The 21,230-nt window shown below is 34.0% G+C and overlaps 2 pseudogenes; one reads left to right on the top strand and one right to left on the bottom strand.

Moving 5' to 3' along the window:
* Positions 1-405: 405 nt before the first annotated feature.
* Positions 406-21,230, bottom strand: part of LOC132430293 (hypoxia-inducible factor 1-alpha inhibitor pseudogene) — a 93,931-nt pseudogene continuing 73,106 nt past the window's right edge.
* On the top strand, positions 13,373-13,473 carry LOC132430424 (U6 spliceosomal RNA; annotated as a pseudogene).

Below are 21,230 nucleotides of genomic sequence, written 5' to 3'. Positions count from 1 at the left end.
AAGATCAAGTAACTTTGAGAAAATGAGTCCCATTTAACTTAGGAACATTAAATTCACAGGGTCTAAATAAAATGTAGATAGGTCAACACTGATAATATGCATTTATAGTTAGAGAGATCAAACATCTCACTTTACACCTCCTGCTGAGAGCACCCCCTTTTCTCCCCAGATGTGCCCATGTTTGATTGCTAAAATATATGGTCAGCCTGTTTACAGATACCAAAGTCTTACACGCCAGTAGCTAACAAAGGTTAGAAAACATTCTTAGGCATTGATTAGATGTTTTCATGAGCTACTTCTTCATTTTTCCAATTGTTAACCTTTATGTATAGTAGCACAGAATGTCAAAATTACTCATCCAGGAATCTATGGGGAGAATCTACTCATGAATATGGAAATGGAAGATTACAGTAGTGGGTCCAACCAGCGATCTTCCTGCTCCAGGACTGTTCTCATCATGGATGCTGAAGCAGATGTTGCAAATTGGCAGCCTGTGAGCTGAAAAAATCCATAGACACTTTTCGTGAAGCTTGGAACATTTTAAAATTGGCAGATTTCATATAAAATACATATTGATATCTGTCAACATTGACCCAAATTCCCACAGGGCAATAATAGGCGGGACCTAGATAGCAGCTTCGACTTGTGGACAGGGTGCTCTCTGCCATATGACAGTCCCCATGTTTATCCTACACCCAAGCTTCTCTGCTCATTAAATTACATGCCTGGTTCCTATGGGCCATTGAATTTGCTACTTCAGGGTTAGAAAACGAGAGTAGCAGTTGCTGCAATGTTTGCTTCATATCCTAAAGCTATTCCCTTATTTCTTCCTATTTTACCAGGCTTTAGACCTTTTAGTTGTGTGTCTTCCTTTTATTTTTAATTTTTTTCCTCTAAAGAGTAATATTCTTTAGACATTCATACTAAACTATTTCACTCTTCTTACTTCTCTTGGACATATCTAATCATACCTATGGCCTCAATTCTTAGTGAATATTTAATAAATATATGTATCTCTATGCCAGGCTTCTCTTCTGACCCCCCAGGCCAATATATCCAACTATATAGATGACATTTCCATTGCAATATCCTATAGGTACTATCAGCTAAATAGGTCCAAAAACTTATTCATTATCCTTTTCACAAAAACTGCCTGTTTTCTTGTATTCCCCATTTTAGTCACTACATTATCATCTACCTGAAATAAATCCTTGACTCTTCTCTTTTACTTCACTTCTCCTGTTTTGTTGAACCTACATCCCTATCCTTATTTTGCCACACATACTCATGCCTATTTCTATTCTCTTAGTCAGTATCCTTATTACTTAATTGGACTACTGCAATAGTATTTTAGTTAGTTGTTTTCCCTGTATGTAATCTCTCTACCATCTAATCCAGTCTTGATATGCCACCAGATTGATTTTTTTTCAAGTCACAGATATTATTTTATTCCTTATACTTGAATTCATTGAATTCAGAATGAAAGTCCAATTCTCTAACACAAAAAGTCATTCACAACTTAGTGCTAGTCGGCCTCAAAGCCTATCACTCTATCTTGCCATGTGAAATAGTTCCCTGGAAAAATTATGCCAGTCTGTACTTTTGACAGTGATGTGAACTCTTAACAGAGGCAATTGCTACTTTTCCTTGAAGTCTCAGGCCAAGCAGTACACACAGGAAGCCCTACCTTCTTGTCCATTTTGAAGTTAGGTGTTCTCATACTATATATATTCCTCCACCATAGTACATATTATCATTGTATACGCTTTTTTTTTTGCTTGTTTATTTATATGATTTTCAACTGGACTCTCAAAAGTCTTAAGAGACAAGAGTGGTATCTTATTTATATTTGCATTTCAAAACATTTACCAGAGTGCTTGACACAGAGTAAGAACTCAATATAAATATTTTCATTTGATTGATGAATAGGTATTTTAACATTAAATAGTTCAATGGTCTTCGAAAATTGGAAGAACTTACTTGACGATGCTACTTAAGTCTGCCAACCCATTCTCTGAAAATGCTAGCCTATTTAGAGTTCCCTTTTAGAAAAACAAAAATCCTAAAATTACTTCTTTAAAATTTTAGGAGTGAGGATGGTGCCTTTACTCATATGATAATATTTGTCAATAATATTTATAGGCCCCCTACACATAACAAAAGTGATTTTATAGAGATAAATCATATATCCATTCTCAGTTCTTATTTTTACTGACTGAATAGCTCTAACTAGTTTTTTTTTTTTTTTTTTTTTTTTGGTACGCGGGCCTCTCACAGTTGTGGCCTCTACCGTTGCAGAGCGCAGGCTCAATAGCCATGGCTCACGGGCCTAGCCGCTCCGCGGCATGTGGGATCTTCCCGGACCGGGGCACGAACCCGTGTCTCCTGCATCGGCAGGCGGACGCTTAACCACTGCGCCACTAGGGAAGCCCTTTTTGTTTTTAATTTTTGGCCATGCCCTGTGGCATGTGGGATCTTAGTTCCCAGACCAAGGATTGAACCTGTGCCCCCTGCAGTGGAATCACGAAGTCTTAACCATTGGACCACCAGGGAAATCCCAGCCCTAACTAGTTTATGTTCACCCATGCAAGATGATCTCTTTACAGTCATGCTTTTTCTCAACTCTGGCTTTAGAGTGGTTATGGCGCCTGCAACCTTGGATTATAAACTTAATCTGGTGCACTTTCTTTCTTTATCCAAAAAATGTCATTATATAAAACGAATCTAAGCTGAAGCAAAATTGCTTTTTACTCTCATTGTTTTGTAAAATAAAACTTAAAATATGGGGTTGAGGATAAGTGGTCATCTGAGTACATTTTTCAAAACAACACTTTGAAAAATGTAGCTCAAATTTGATTCAGCCAAAAACGTTAAGGAATATTTATTCTTCTCCTTAAAGTTCTTATCATGGTTTTCCTTTAACCCAGTAATACTTACAGTCTAACATTTGTTGTCTTGAATCTCTTGACATGTTTAGATGAGTACTGTATCCTAAGTAGGCATCTTTCTGGCAATAAAATTGGTAATTAACAAATATCAGATCTTACAGCAGCCTTGGTAAGCAAGTATTTGGGTAGAGAGAGTGAAAGATGAAAGGGTATCAAGAGTTTTATAGAAATTTTCTCTATGCCCTTTAAATTTATGCTATTTAGAACGTTTTCAAAATAACATGACTTAGTATCTTTTAATCTAAACCTTGTATTGTAGGCTGACTAATGCCTCCTTGGTGAGGTCCATGTTCTAATTCCCAGAAACTGTGAATATGTTGCCTTACAAGGGAACTTTGCAGATGAGATTAACTTCAGGATCTTGCTACAGGAAGATTATCTTGGATTATCCAGGTAGACCCAGCATAATTACAAGGATCTTTATAAGAAGGAGGTAGGAGGGTCAGAAAGCGTGAAGGCAATGTGATGATGAAAGCAAATATCTGAGTGATATACTTTGAACAAACAGAAAGGGGCCATAAGCCAAGGAATGCAAATGACCTCAAGAAGCTAGAAAAGGCAAGAAAACAGAGTCTCCCCTAGAGCTTCCAGTAGGATCCAGCCTGCAGACACCATGTCTTTATCCCAGTGAAACTGATTCCAGACTTCTGGCCTCCAGAATCGTAAGAGAAATAAATTTCTCTTACAAGCTGCTAAGTTTATGGCAATTTTTACAGTAACAATAAAAAATTAATATATCTTGTTTTTTCTTAAAAAGTGTGTTGAAATAAAACTTGTATAGCTTGTAACTTAGTATAAAAATTATAAATAAATGACTTAGAATAATACCATGACCTGATTTTTTAAAATTAAAATTTGAACATTAATTCAAGTGGCATTGAATGTCTAATGACATAGGTGGCACACGCTAACAACGGGAGAAACTTCAAAACAGTATCATGTAGAATACATACTTCGGAGTGAAAGTCATAGTGCTTTATGCCTGGCCGTACTGCTTACTAGCTGAATGACATTGTGCAAGTTATTTGCCTTTTGTGTGTGTCAATTTTCCCATCTGTAAAATTAAAACATTAGCTACCATTAATAATGTTATAGGAATTAAATTATAATAATGACAACTTAAACATAAATAGTAATTTTTATGTGCCAGGGAGTGTTCTAAGCTCTTTCTATCTATGAACTCAATTGATATTAACAAAAACTTTATCATGTAGGGACTATTTTTATTCCCATTTTACAGAAGAGGAAACTGAGGTGTTTAGTAACTCTTCCAAGGTCACATAACTAGTAAGTAACAAAGGGAGTATTCTAAACCAAAGTTTGGTAGCATACTCCATGCTATTAACCACTGCATTAAACTTGGGCCAGTACCCATACAAAGAGCATAACTAGCTGCATTATTAAAGTTCCTTATGTCTGAACTTAAGAGTTCTTTACCTTTTTCACCTAAACCCACTTTAAGGAAAACATTTTCAGAATCACAGAGATCTTTAAATAATCCCTGCTAGGTTGATCTCCAAGGTCCTTACGGGCTCAATGAGCCTATAAAATGGTCACTGTCAGCTCTCAAAGGTGTTGGGTGGTCAAAGTTCCCTATCCAAGGAGATAAAACTCTTGTATGTCCAGATGTTTTGATTAACTGACCACTTCTATCCTTTCCAGGCCACTGAATCTATAATTAATCTACCCAGAGAAACATTTTTAAAAATCTTAATTTAAAATATCATTGTTCCAAAGGATAAAAATGATTTGTCATTGGAAAAATACTTGTTCATGAATTAATTCCAGCTTGTCTTTTCTAGAAGTATGCTTATTTTAACATAAGTCAAAAGTTCCACTTCAGTACAAGATGTAGAAGGAAAAATACAACCACCCCTAAAAAGGTCTTAATGGGATTTTTAGCAGTTTATTTTTATCTTCAAAGGAACTGAGAGAATATTTCTAAAGGAAAGCATAAAATGTTTCCCATTCTACCCAAAGCATTTGTATTTTCAGAGTGGCACTTTAGCCCACTGAGTTCGTATTAATTTTCAGTGCTGTGAGCAAGAATGGCAGTGTATATTAACACCTCATCTATAAAGGGAATGCTGAGGCCTTTCTCAAGGTATTAGTCACCGCACCTTGGGAACACTGTTGTGCTTCTGCTGTTGGCTTCAACGCGGAAGGATGCACATGCTTTGATTCTTAATGAAACATGCATATGATCAAATTCGTCACCAAGAGCCCTGAAGCTTCAACAACTTTTCCCAAGCTCAGAAGGATTTTCCAGGCATCTTCTGTTGTTTAAACACCATTGTTCTATCCTGTATAAAACATCACTTCCCAAATAGAATGTTGGAAAGAGAATTATAATGTGAAGGAGGGAGGTCTTTCTTAAAGGGTTTTGTATGTTTAGCACCCTTATTAAGATCTTCAAACCTGATATTCCCTAAGGTTTCGTTTTCACAAATCAGAATTTAAAACTTCAGTTCAGCTTATTTGTCTCTCTCATTTTCTAGGTTGTAAATTATTAAGGGTAAAGACTATATCATATTCATTTTTGTAACCCAAGCACTAAGAATTAAAGATTCCACCATAAAAGTCATTCAACAACATTAAGTGTAAAGAAGAAAGAAACCAGAATCAAAGAAATCTCCCTTCCTTAGGTATTTGCTATCTATTAGATATTGATTTATATATTCTCTGCCTAAATAAATATTCAGATCTTTCCAGTCTAAAAAATATTCATAAGCTTTCCTTAACACTGACAACTTTTTGGTTGACTCAGTTCCATTTCCTTTTCCTTTCACTATCGAATTCCTGAAAAGAGTAGTCTCTATTCTTTGGTTTTTTTCTTCAAAATGTGTTCACTTCTTAGCTCCTGCCAACTGTTTCCTTCTCTCAATTTTCTACACAATTGTTCTACTCAAGTTTACCAACTACTTCCTGGTTATTATTTTTATTTCTACTCCTTAATCATTATTTCATAACATTTCACACTGTTGCTCACACATTTCTCTTGGAACTATTTCCTCTTGGCTCTTCATCTTTGCTATCTCAGCCCCCCCTCACCCCGCAACTTTCATAAAAGAGCAATCTTTCTACTGGTATCTTTAAAGCTCTTACTTCAGTCTTTTGTTCTTACTCTGTAACCTCTCCCTTGGCAATCTCATTTATCGTTTTCTATCTCCTGACTTTTTCTACCAAGTTTCAATGCCATATTGTGAACTGGCTACTTCTCCTTTGCCTCTCCCAATTATAGAAGCTGAAACATTAAAATATTCATCTTGCATAGTCCCAGTGCTGGTTTTATAAGTGACAGTCTTTGCTGACACACCTTTTCAGCTTTTTTTTTTCGTCCTTCTCCCTTTTTTTGCTCTAAATATGGATGTGATGGTTGAAGACACAGTGGTCATTTTGTGGCCATGGAGACAAAGGCTAGGAATGGTGGAACAGGAAGACATATAGTACTTGTGTCCCAATGTAAAAGGTGAGGATCACTCAGCTTTTAATCCAATTCATGTATTTCAAAGCCTTTCAATCCGTAAGGCTAAAGCAAAGGCTTGAATAACAAAATCAGATTAACACTGAAGCACTTACACCAAGCGCAAAGAATTTTTCACACAAAGAATACAAAACTCAAAGATCTTTCTGTTTTGGATTGGCTACCCAAGCTGGGGATTGTGTACTGCAGATGAGTCCCATGTCATTAGTCCAGTACCCATACAGACCAAGTGAACATTTACATATGAAAAATTGTATGCTGTATCTTCAGATTAAAGCCATATCCAAGCTTGTCTCCTTCTTTTTTTTTTTTTTAATTTCTTCACTGATCAAACTTGTCTTCTTCAAAGGTTGTGCCACTGACTACAATGAATGCTACAGATTATTTGTTTTATTAGTTCATAAATTCCTTCAACAAACATTGAACACATGCCATTAGACTATATGCTAGGTAGTGAGGATACAGAAATGAGTAAAGCATGGTCTCCTCAACCACAGCGGGCAACTCACTTTAGCTTATGTAACGTATTGATAAAGTGGTGAAGGAGTATTATTGACTGAACGTTGATGTGCTTGTGTAAATTCTGGGCTTAGTGGATGACCATACATAACCCAGTACTGCTAAGGGAACTTCATATTTCCCCAACTACATTGATTCAGCCCAGATACGTTTAAATTTACTATTTCTGTTTAGTTGTTTTATGAGAACATCAAGTTCACATACCAATAAAAAATAAAGAGGTGGGTTGGGAACAGATTTGGGTCAGAGGAGAAAAAGCAATTGTTATTTATGAAGATTGATCTATCCATTTATCTATCATCTACATATCCTGTAACTTCTTGGGGTCGGCGTATTTCTTTACTCAGTTCTGAATATGAAGAATTTCAAAACTTCCCACTACTATTCTTTTCATTTTCTTCATCTCTGTATGAAATAGATTTGCTGTCTCCACTGAGTTATTAGATCTTGCAGACAAGCTCACTAAAAAATGTTGTCAAGAGAGGGGAACTTGACTATACCATGAACTCTCTCTATATATCCTCAGCCTGTTAATATAGTGGCTCATACTCTAGAGGGAAAATGGCCGGATTGATATGCTATCTTCCTTGCATAGTTGTCCATGTATGAATTTATCTGTCTTCAAGTATTAGATGTTGAATCAGAACAAGAATGAGTATTGCATAGTAATTAACAATTGCAGGTGAAACTTTATTTTTGATGATGGAAATGACAATGATGGTCATCCCTAAAACAAAAGACTTATGATTTGTGATTATATAACCATCTCATTTGTTTACCTCTTCCATAAAGCTTGCCCAATGATGGCAGTTCCAAGTATTATTTCTCTTTTCTGACTTCATGGCACCGATTTCTTATAACTCGTCATTGACAACCATAGTTACTAGCACTTCTCTTCAAACCAATGAATATATATTCATTGTCACTTTTAAGCAAGGGAGTTTGCTAGGCACTGTGGGGAATATGGGTTGACCAATTAAGGAGTAAATTGACATATTCATAAAATATTAACCTAAAATGGATTATGAAATATGATATAAAATATACAAAAGGGGGCTTCCCTGGTGGCGCAGTGGTTGAGAATCTGCCTGCCAATGCAGGGGACACGGGTTTGAGCCCTGGTCTGGGAGGATCCCACATGCCGCGGAGCAACTAGGCCCGTGAGCCACAACAACTAAGCCTGTGCGTCTGGAGCCTGTGCTCCGCAACAAGAGAGGCCACCATAGTGAGAGGCCCGCGCACCGCGATGAAGAGTGGCCCCCACTTGCCACAACTAGAGAAAGCCCTCACACAGAAACGAAGACCCAACACAGCCAAAAATAAATTAATTAATTAACAAAATCCTACCCCCAACATCTTCTAAAAAAAATAAAATTTACAGAAGGGGCACTTGACTTTATAGAGAAAGACAATGCAGAGTCAAAATGTACACTTAGAAAACACATTCATTGTAGATATGATTCCATTTCCTGAGAGCTTTACTCCAAGTATATTTAATCTTATGTTAAACACAGTCATAAGTAACTGGTTCACTTGAAATTTGGACTGGCGAAAACTCATGATATCTAATAATACTCAAATGCTGTCCCTTTCTAAGGGTTTCTATTTCAATGAATAGCCAAGTTGGCACCAAGCCACTTTCTCGTCTTTTATTGCACAATTGTTGGTAGATTCCCTTAGGCACGATCATCTGGGAGACGTTTCTGCCTTTGTTATTTTCACATGCACATAATGAAAAATCCTCTAGAATTTTAGATATAACAAGTGTTTCAGTTCCTTGAGCTAAAGGAATCCAATAGACATATACAAATACACACACACACACACACACACACACACACACACACAAACACACACAGATATACTCACACATTTATATATAAACACCCACTCCCACATCACACCTTATTTCCTAGTCCAAAGAAGAACAAGTAGAAGATACTCAAGGAGCACATCAGGAGACAGAAAAACTGCAACAACAAAAAGAGACACAACCACTAAAATATTGTCATTAGGAGTTACTAAAGATAAAGGACATACCAGTCCCTGTTTTATAACATTGACATTTACGACCACAATTTTGAACCACCAAGGAAAATGTAACTTATGGTCATTGTTATGGTTACAAAGTAAGGGAGAGGTATGTGTATAACACTTCAGCTAGAATGCCATCAAACTATTATAAAATTAAGAATACTTCACTACTCAAAATAATAAAAATTACTTATAATATTTAGGAGATTATTTCCCAAATTTTCCACATAAAGGAGGTTTTAATATACTGCCTTGAGCTTATCTTATCATTTTGAGTTTTTACTGCTCTCCTGTGTATTTATAGCTTGGCCCTCTGAATTCGATTTTGAGCTCTCTGGGCAGGAACTAATATATATTTACATCATTCCTCTTTAAGAGAAAGTATAGAAATGTTTATTTTTTAATATTCTCTTACAGAGATATAAAAACATAAAACCCGTATTTTATATTATTTTAAAGCACAAAACTCTGAAATAAACTCCAGTTCAAACATAAGAGAGAATACTTTTTAATCATTAGATTAAGGCTGCTCATTCTCAGTGACATGAGGGTGAGATTGGAAATAGAATATCATTAAGTCAATGATTTAGATGAAGGATAATAATTTGCATTTGTAGTGCAGAGCACATTTCATTCACGAAGAGGATGAGTAACTAGATTTGTTTTCCTTCCCCATAAATTACTAGAATTCAAGTGGCATAGTAATTATGAGTGGACTGACTGCTTTTCATGTTTGCCACCTTGGTTTTCAGAGCTACTTGCAGCATTTAATATAGCATTTATGTGAGCTCCCAAATTTGGGTTTCAATGATACTTTCCACGTTTTGAAAAAATCCAACTTTAAGTCAGTTGTACAGTAAAATATTTGGTCCCAAGTATCAACTATGTGCTTTGTTTATATAGTTTAGGCTGGGCTTTTTAAAGGCCTGAGTGTTTAAATAACGTAATTTATGAGATAAGTTTCTCTCTACCTCCTTAGTACAGTAAGGAATGAGTGAAATTAGAATATTAACAGAGACAAAAATTGGGTCATCAATGCATAGATAACCCCTTTTGTAATCCAAAGACATTTTCCAAAAGCAATCAGAACATGTTAAGTTTTGAACTGAAATCAAATTGCTTGATTTTCCAAGGTGAATTGAATGTTTAAGAGATATTTGTAAAACTCTGCCATAGTTTTTCCCCTGTATATTTTACCAGAATTTTACTTTGTATCCCAAAATTGCAATAGCTTTTGGATTTGAGTTCCTGGGGTCAGTGAGGTGGCATTATAAAACATATGTGCAATAGTGGCATAAACTGAGGTGCACCTGCAAAAGGAGGTAACCATCTCTTGCTGCTCTTAGGTCTCAAATTATTTCTCAGCTTCTCTGAAAAATAAAGAGCAGCTCCACGAAGGTTTGTTTTAATTTCCACTTTAGTTTCCAATGGACATCCTTCATTATTATGTTACTTACACATACGCTATACCACATAGCATGATTTAAAAATACATTAATATAGAAGCTATTGTTTTACTAAAATAGGGCTTTGTGACATGGGCATTTCTCATTATTTACTTCTCCCTGTCTAAATATATTATACATAATTGACTCCTTTTATAGAAACACTATTTTCCTCTTTGAAGCCTGAGATAGTAATTTTCAAATCTCTCTGAGATCTGCACATCTTAGTCAATGGTTGATATCAGTTAAAGTCATTATTGGGATAAATCTAAAGATGAAGACCTAAACTTGAATAAAAGAAAATCATTACAAGAGAATCTGTTCTCTTAAATTCACTGAAAAAAATATATAAAATTTACATTTTCCTATTTTTTTTAACGTTTGGTGAGAAAAGAGAAATACATGAGTCCAAGAGGAAAATCTTTTGAAAATAAACTTTGTGCCAATAGGATAATAATTTGAATTAAGTAGGATTAACACTATCAAAAGGTGATGTTTAAATGTTAGTTTTTAAAGTGTTATGTAAAAAATCATGATGTATTGACCCTAAGAAACCATCCAAAACAAAAACAATAAGAAAAAATAGAATTGTAATTTCATCTTTAATGAAACTAGAACAAATTTATAACTCTCAATATATAAAAAAGGGTTGCAAATGCAGTGAAGATCAAACAGGTAAGAAAAGTGTACCTGCAGCTGCAGATTTCGGAAAATCAAAGGCATCAGAATATAATTCTCCAAAGTTGATGGCACACCATGAGGGGATGAAACTAATGACTCCTTGTTTTATACAACAGGAATGAAATTTACCAGTCAGCAGTGGAATCCCCAGAAGCTCAACTTGATACCAACCTAAAGCACAGGGAGATGGGCTGAAAGAGAACTCAAAACTACACCCACTATTTGCCCAAAACAGTATCAATAGAGTGAAGGTTAGATACTCTTTAAGCCAGTATCTTTGGACTGAGAGGGAATAATGGCTTAAAGAACTCACTAACGGTCAATGCTCTGTCTTGGGGAAGTTAAGTTTAAATACTTCCCAGCATAGAACACAGTCCTGGCTTTGAAATAACACAAAAGCCAGCCCTTTGCTGTCTATAAGAGAGACACCTAAAACAGAGTAACACAGAATGACTGAAAATAAAAGGCATATCTGGAAAAGAAAAACCACTCCTCCCCCCAAAAAAGCATGGGTTACCCTTAATAACAGTTCAAGGTAAACAGTAAAAAACAAGTCAAAGAAAGGTTCTATAAAATGATAAAGAGTAAAATCTCCAATAAGTACTTTGGAATATTTATTCGCCTAATAACATACGATCCAAATACATAAAATAAAAACTTAAGAAATGTAAGGATAATTGTCAAAAGTACCTTAGAAGTAGGAATATTTAATTTACTTCACTTTGTCTGAGATAAATCAATGAGTTAATATATGTTAAAAAGCAGATGATCAAAAGCAAACTTCACATGCAGATGTGAAAAGTGTATGAGCTCTTAAAATTAAGGCCTCATTTTTAAGTGCTCATGGAATATTCAAACACACACACCTAAATTTTGCCTATATATGAGTAATAAAAAAACCTATAAAGAATTTTTTTGAAATAGTACTAAGACAGTTATGGTAAGTAAAGTAAGTCAGACAGAGAAAGACAAATACTGTGTGATTTCACTTATATATGGAATCTTAAAACAAAATATGTAGAATTTTTAAAAACAAAATAAACAAACAAACAACAAAACAGAAACAGACTCATAATACAGAGAGCAAATGGGTGTTTGCCAGAGGGGAAGTGGGTGGGGGGATGGGCAAAATAGGTGAAGGGGATTAAGAGGTACAAACTTTCAGTTATAAAATAAATATGGGGGCGTAGTGTACAGCATAGGGAATGCAGTCAATAATATTGTAAAAGCTTTGTATGGTGACAGATGGTAACTAGACTTATTGTGGTGATCATTTTATAATGTATAAAAATATCAAATTAATATGTTGTACACCTGAAACTAATATAATGTAACTCATTTATACTTCAATAAAAATAAATTAAAAAAAACCTCGTCAACCATGAATTACAAGCCCGATAATAATAATAACAAAATACTATCTTGACATTTTATTACTGTTTCTTAAACAACTCTTCTGTCAAAAAGAAGATAATATTAAAATTATGACATATTTCAAAATACTTATAATGAAATAATAAATATCAAATGATACGGGTTATAGCTAAAGAAGTATTAGAAGAAAAATCATAGCCTTAAAACATATTTATAAACAGTATAGGATAAAAATAAATATAATAATCATCCAACTTAGAATGTTTCAAATAAAGAAACATAAATAAACTAAGAAAACAAAGTGAAGGCATTAACACCAATAATTAATAAATGAAGAACAGAAAATATAACATATCTAATAATTTGTCTTAAAAATACTTTGCTTAACCTGATCAAAAAGTGAGCAAACACAAATGCATAAAATCAGTAATGGGGAGAAAACCACAAATGAAGAGGAAATTAAGGGAGTCATAAAGGGACTAATTTATAAACTTCATATATATAAGCTCTAAAGTAGATAATTTTCTAGGAAAAAATAATTACCAAAACTGACTTTATACCTTATTTCATGGGAAAATATAGCTGTCAAAGAGCAATACCACCTCCAACACACCCCCTCATGCCAGGACTAAAAGTTGCAAGGAAGATTTCTAGCAATTATTTAAAGAACAATTAATGGCAAAGTCATTTCCAGAACACAGAGAAAGAAGCAATACATTTTCAATTTTTTAATAAAACTAACATAACATTAATATCAAGACCACACACACACACACACACACACAAAAACAACTACAAGGAAATTTCATCTGCGAATGTCAATGTAAAAGTCTTAAATAAAATACTGACAAACAGAATCCAACAGAACATTAAAAAATTAACATAGGGTCCCTTTGGCAGCACGTATACTAAAATGGGAAACATACAGAGATTAGCATGGTCACTGCACAAAGATGACATGGAAATTCATGAAGCATTCCATATTTTTCTTTTACAAGAGAACTCCCATAAGTGCATCAGCAAATCCCTCAACAGAAACCTTGCAGGCCAGGGGAAAGTGTGATGATGCCTTCAAAGTGCTGAAAGAAAATGACTGCCAACTAAGAATACTTTACCAGAAAAGCTGTTTTTCAGAAATGAAGGACAGATAAAGACTTTCTCAGACAAACAAAAGATGAGGGAATTCAACACTGGACCCGCCTTACAAGAAATGCTAAAAGGAGTTGTTCAAGCTGATATGAAAGACACTAATTAGTAACATGAAAACATATGAAAATATAAAACACACTGTTAAAAGTAAGTATATAGACAAATTAAGAATATTCTAATACTCTAATATGGTGGTGTGTTAATCACTTAACTGTAGCATAAAGGTTAAAGGATAGAGTATTAAAAATAAATATAGTTACAATAATTTGTTAATGGATATGTAATATAAAAAGATGTAAATTGTAACATTAAAAACATAAAAAAGGGAGAGGGAAGAGTAAAAGAGAAGAGTTTTTGTATGCAATCGATGTTAAGCTATTATCAGCTTAAAATAAACATATCTGTAAGATTTTTAATGTAAGGTAAACCATAAAGCAAAACCCTATAGTAGTTACACACAAGATAAAGAGAGGAGAATCAAAGCATACCAGTAAGGAAAATCATCAGTTAACAAAGAAAGACATGAAGGGAGGAAAAATGAGAGAAAGGAATTACAAAACAGCCAGAGAACAACTACTAAAATGGCATTAGTAAGTCCTTATCTATCAGTAATTACTTTAAATGTAAATGGATTAAACTCTTCAATCAAAAGGCATAGAATGACTGAATGGATATATGACAAGCATCATATCAAGAGTGAAAGGTTGAAAGCCTTTTCTCTAAGATCAGGAACAAGAGAAGGGTGCCCACTATCCCTACTCCTATTCAAGGTACTACTCCTAGTACCAGAAGTCCTAGCCAAAACAATTATGTAAGAAAAAGAAATGAAAGACATCCAAATCAGAAAGGAAGAATGAAAGTGTCTGTTTGCAGTTGAAATGATCTTATACATAGAAAATGCTAAAGATTCCTCAAAAAATGTTTTCGATTCAGTAAAGTTGCAGAATACAAAATCAACATACAAAAATCAGCATCATTTCTACACACCAACAGTGAACTATCTGAAAAAGAAATAAAGAAAACCATTCATTTACAATAGCATCAAAAATAAGAAAATACTTAGGAGTAAATTTAACCAAGAAGGTGAAAGATCTACATATCAAAAACTATAAAACACAAATGAAAGAAATTAAAGAAAACACAAATAAATGGAAAGATATTCCATGAGCATGGATCAGAAGAGTTAATATTGCTAAAATGTCCATATTACCTACAAAGCCATCTATAGATTCAATAATCCCTATGAAAATTCCAATGGCATTTTTCACAGATATAGAAAAAACAATACTACAATTTATATAAAACCACAAAAGACCCTGAATAGCTGAAACAATCTTGAGAAAGAACAAAGCTAAAGGCAAAACATTGACAGGGGAATGGATAAAGAAAATATGTATACATTATATATATGTATACATATAATACATAAATTAATTTAAAATATATTTGGACATGTATATGTGATATAAATATTATATATATAATATTTTATATACACACACAATGAAATATTATTCAACCATAAAACAAAAGGAAACCCTGACCTTTGTGACCTGGATAAACTTGAGGGCACTATGTTACATGAAATAAGTCAGACAGAGAAAGATAAATACTGTATAATATCACTTTTATATAGAATCTAAAAAAGCCACACTCATAAGAACAGAAAATAGATTGGTCAATTCCTGGGGCTAGGGGCAGGGAAAATGAGATCTTGGTCAAAGGGTACAAACTTCCAGTTATAAGAGGAATAAGTTCTGGGGATTTAATGTACAACACAGTGACTGTAGTTAACAATGCCATACTATATACTTGAAAATTGCTGAGACAGTAAATCTTAAATGTTCTTACCATAAAAACAACAAAAACATGGTAATTATGTGAGGTGAAGGTTGTGTTAACTAACCTTATTGTGGTATTTATTTGGCAATATATATGTGTATCAAATCATCACATTGTATACCTTAAACTTAAGCATTGTTATGTGTCAATTATAGCTCAATAAAGCTGAGGGAAAAAAGATTAATACACGATAATCCACGACCTGGGATTGATACACTCAAAAGGAATATCACAAAACATCATGACAGATGCTAACAATATATTTGATAATGTTTAAAAAATATATGCTTTTTTTTTTTTTTTCAGTACACGGGCCTCTCACTGTTGTGGCCTCTCCCACTGCAGAGCACAGGCTCCGGACACGCAGGCTCAGCGGCCATGGCTCACGGGCCCAGCCGCTCCACGGCATGTGGGATCTTCCCAGACCGGGGCACGAACCCGTGTCCCCTGCATCGGCAGGTGGACTCTCAACCGGTGCGCCACCAAGGAAGCCCTTAAAATATATTCTTTAAAAAAATTTAATAAAAAAGGAATAGAAGAATACCTTGTTAACATTATAAAAATGCATATCTGACAAAATAAAGATCATATTTACTGATGCAGCTCTACCAGTATTCTCCTTAAGGTTCAGGGAGAAGAAATTTTTGCCCACTATTATTTAACATTTTTCTAGGTAAAATATGGAAGAATACATAATGGGTTGTTAACATGGGTTATTTAGGGTGGAGAGATGCTGTGGAATAGGGGAGAAAAAAGGGGGAAAAAGGAAGGCAAATAGAAAAAAAATTTCTTTTAAATCTACAAGGAGCATGCATATGATTATGTTTATGTAAACATGTATCAGCATATCTGTGTGTGTGTGTATATATATATATATATATATATATATGCACACATAATCAAGTTAAACTATCCTCAAAAAGTAATAATAATAACCACAGAAACTGCTATCATGTTTTGTAGCAATGCTTCTCAAACTGTACTGGTGAAAGGCCAATCTTTTATTTTCACTTTATCATGGTTAGATAATTTTAAACAATACAATAAAAATGAATTGCTAAAAGAGTGTCACAACAACAATGGATGTCACAAACAGTCAAATTGCTCTAAAAGTTTCTAAATGTTTGCTTTTAATTTTTATTCTTATCTTACTAGAGACCAGTATCAGTCTATGGGCTGTTTTACACAAAGGAAGACTCAAAAAATGCAAAAACATTCTCTTCTCTTGGACAGAAAGATTCAACTTCAAAATGAAGCTAATTCCCTTTAAATAAATCTCTATATATTATTAAATCACCTTAAAAGTTCCCAAGAGTTTTTGGAGCTATATAGATTCCAAATTCACATGAAAAAATAAACCAACTGATTTTGTCAAAGATAACTCTGGAAATGAAGACCAATGATGAGGGATTAGACCTACCAGCCATGAACATATTTTAGATCTACAATAATTGAAATAGAAAAATAATGGTACATGAATAGACACACAAATCAGTGGAATTATAATAGAAAGTCCAAATATAGATGCAAACATTTTTAGAAATTTAATTTAGATAAAGTTGGCCCTTCAAATAAGGGATATATTAAAGACTGGATTATTAAAAATTAATGTTGGGACAATATGGAAGAAAATAGACTGGATTTGTATATCATTTATTATAGAAATTATATCTTTATACAAAATATTTTAATTTAAAATATTAATCCACAAATTCTCTAGGATAAAACATAGGGTTTTTAAAAATAATCTCAGTGAGAAAGGCCTTTTTATGTAAAATACATAAACTAAGAGGTGATTTAAGAAAAGGGTGGTAAGTTTACCAACACTTTAAAAAATTTGCATAGTAAAACAAATACCTTAAACAAAATTAGACAGTAAACTGCAAACTGGGAAAAAATTGCAACTCATATCACAAAAGTTTCAATTATTTATATGTAAGTAATATCTACAAATCAATATAAAACATAATAACAATGGAAAAAGTAATCAAATGCTATTAAGAGTACACAGAAAATGATAAATGAATAAATCTTAAACATATGAAAAAATGCTCATCTTTACCCTTAAAAAGAGAAGTGTAAATTAAAATAATAATGAATTACCATTTTGATCTTTGGCAAAAATCAAAAAGTTCAGTAAGGCATTGTGTTGAAAAGAGCATGGGAAAAACAGTACTCTTATTAACTGTTAATGGAAATATATAGCATTATATAGATAACTTGTCAATATTTATTAAAAATTTCAAGATTTACATACTCTTTAAATCAGTACTTCGATGTTTAGGAATATCCTTTAGATAGAATCCCACATGGTAAAAATGATATTGTATAAATTATATTTATTGAAATATTTTTATCATGAAAATGTTTGGAAAAAAATAAAATCCCTTAGACAGTGAATTAATTAATTTAATGAGGGCACATCCATGCAATGGAATATTATATGGCTAATAAAAAGAATGAGGCATTTCTCTCTATATATATCCATATGAAATAATCTCAAAAATATATTGTTCAATGATAAAGCAAGGCAAGGTAAAATATGTAGATAATGCTAACATTTATGTCTCACAACGTGTACACACATATGTAATATATATTTGCATATATGTAAGATGTATCTTGACAGATTACATAAAAATAGCATCAGGGGAGGGAAACAGTGTGGCCTAGCAAAAGAGGTGGAAGAGAGACTTAACTGTAGACACTTTTACAACTTTTGGATTTTTACACCATATTTATGAATTAACAATTTAAAAAAACAATTTATTAAAACACATAAAACATAAAATATATAAAGTAAAAGTAATAATACTATAAGTAAGGCTTTTATATAATATAAATTAAGTGATATTCTCTCTGAAGGTGGCAGTTTCCTCATCTGTATAATAATTTTGATCCCTGTGGGCCTTTCCAACTATAAAAGTTCATGTCTATGTTATGGAATGTTCTTGAGAATGACACATGTATATTATATTTTTGGATAACAACATATATTATGCTGAGGGAGTTAGTTATGAAATAATTAACTTCTTGTTGTATTTTGTAAATGTCAATCAAAGCAGTTCAAATGCAATAAAAGCTCAAGTGAGTTAAAATTAAAATCAAAATTGCAGTCTTGAACTTGGTACTGTTTACCCAGAATTTTTAGCTGGCCTCTAATTATTTGGGTTCTAAGAGAAACAAATCTTATCAGATATTTGAATTAAAAGGATTTATTTGGACATGACCAGAATATGTTACCAATATTATATATCTGTTGGAGAGTAAATGAATGAGTGAGTGGGTGAGTCACAAATAAATGTACCTTATTATTAGGAAAGGCAAGGTAATTAGTTGAATCAAAGAACAGAGTTAAGGGGCCATTCAGGATCAAGATTCTGAATGAACAGAGCTCCATCCGGCCTCCCTTCAGGCCCCTGGGGATCAACCTCAAGTCTTTTCCAATGCTTTAAATTCTTTTAATGGTTTCTGTTTGTTGTTAGGATAAAGTCCATATTTCTTAACATGGCATTCAGTGCTCTTGTGACATTACTAGTGCTTACTCTGGAGACTCATTTCACATTACTCTCCTTCTTCCAATCCATACTTTAGCCATTTTAAACTTTCACTTCCTTGAATGTACCATGTTCTCACTTCCTTCTGAATCTTTGAACTTATTTTTTCCTGTGCTGACCCTCAACCCACTTCATTTCTCCTCTGGCTTACATTATATTTTGGTTTCAATGTTAACGTCAATTCACCCATGAAACCATTCCTGATCCCCCTAGACTATTCAAAGTCTCCTTTTCCTGTGTCCTCATCCATAGCATTACATATACCTCTTATCCTAATGTCACAATTTAATATAATTACCTGTATAATCATCTTTTGCCTCCACCAGTCTAAGATCTATGAGCACGTGTCTCATTTATTACTCTTTCTCCAAAGTCTAACACAACTGTCTGTCACTATTCTATTTCAAACTGCTGCTCCTAACACACACACACACACACACACACACACACACACACACACAAATAACCCACTTTCTTGCCTTACTTTTCTCCATAGTTTTTTTTTTTCATTTAACTTAATGTATTTTAACTTCTTCATTTTATCATCTGTCTTCTCTCACTGTTATGAAAACTCCATAGGGCAGGGATTTTTCTCCATTTTGCTCATTGTTCTCTCCCCAGAGACTAGTACAATGTCTGGCACATAATAGACACCCAATAAACTTTCTTAAATGAACAAATAACTGAATGAATGATGACAGATGCTCAAGAAAACAACTGTGTTTTGAATGAATGCATCATGCCAACAGGCAAGACTGAGAAGTGGTCTATACTTAAGATGAGTTAGTTTGGATCCTCAAGGTTAGCAAATACCATATTCCCACTGAATCAATAACTAGACCCTCCTGGAGAGCTAAAAGATGGTTCTACTCCATATCTTCACCTGATTCCACTTTAAGGTTAAAGCTTTGGTCTTATTCCTTTTGAACCCTCAGCTGCACCAGCACAGTGCTTTGCATATACTACACAAGATACTCAGTAAATACACGTGGAAAAAAGTAAATGGAATCACCAATACACTTTTGGTATTGTTATAATTTTAGGAGTTACTGAAATAGAATGATTGCCTATAAGAAAGTTCGGTGGGGAGGAGGTAATTCTAAACTTTGGCCCTGGCTGGAAGGTTCCTTGAGGGCAGCTCATGTCCTCATAATTCCCACACAAACACTGGAGAGGCTTAATGATAACATAAGTCTGATTTTGACTGTATACAGTTAGGGATACCTATAAGCAAACATCCCACTGAAGGTTACAAATCATGCTGAAATCCAAGGCTGCTCCCATTGACTGGTGAAAGAATTAGGGAAGAGGAGAAATTGATTCTGAGCTACCACACCAGGCACAGTCAAGACTCTTGTTTGATTCTTTAACCAGTTTTTACTGGACACTGAAAAGAGAGCATTCATCACTAGAACCCAGGTTTGGAGTGTCTTCTTAGCAATGAGCAGAAAAGAGTTATTCTTCTCACACTTCCTATCAGCTCATTATAGTCAGCTGGAATCTCTCTCATTCCAAAGTTCCAGATGCCTTCCCTCTGAGAAGCAGAAGGGAAGTTGGAATTTTACAGGAATTTTAACCTGTAAGTTACTAATTACAGGTCAAAATTTGCTTTATCCACAGTTAAAACAGAATATCCTTCTCTTACTCCTTTCCCCTATTGATACAGGCAGTCCCAACTGAGAAAGAGTTAAGACAATATATTCCCTTGAGACATCTCTGTTTCCTGCCACCTCTATTTCAGAAGTCAATGGATTTCATAAGACGTTGCCCGGAGTTAGCCAGTAGCACTTCAGTAAATGCTAGATACACTTATTTTGGAAGGAAAAGTTTGGAGAGAATTTGAACTGAATTGCCCAGAATAAAGGGATTCACAGAGTTTATTGACTTCTAAAGAAAACACTGCATGTTATGTATCATATCCAAGGGGTGTTGAACTAAAAATGATGAGACATTTGCCTGAGTCTTATTCTTGATAGTTTAAATTTTTCAATCTATGGAGAATTCTTACCAGTAATTATTCAAAACCAGCTGCCATAGGAGCCATTGTGACCCTATTCCCACCCTTGCAGGGAACACTGTGGTTCTACGTTGAATCTGGATATTTGCTTCTAAAGAATGCAACACCAGTACTGCTTTATGCCTAGTCATGAAACTAGCACTTTCTGTCAACTTCTCCACAGTTCCTAAGGTGTGAAAA

This window comes from Delphinus delphis, chromosome 8, assembly GCF_949987515.2.
Source record: "Delphinus delphis chromosome 8, mDelDel1.2, whole genome shotgun sequence".
NCBI lineage: Eukaryota > Metazoa > Chordata > Mammalia > Artiodactyla > Delphinidae > Delphinus > Delphinus delphis.
This window is presented reverse-complemented; position numbering and strand designations above follow the sequence as displayed.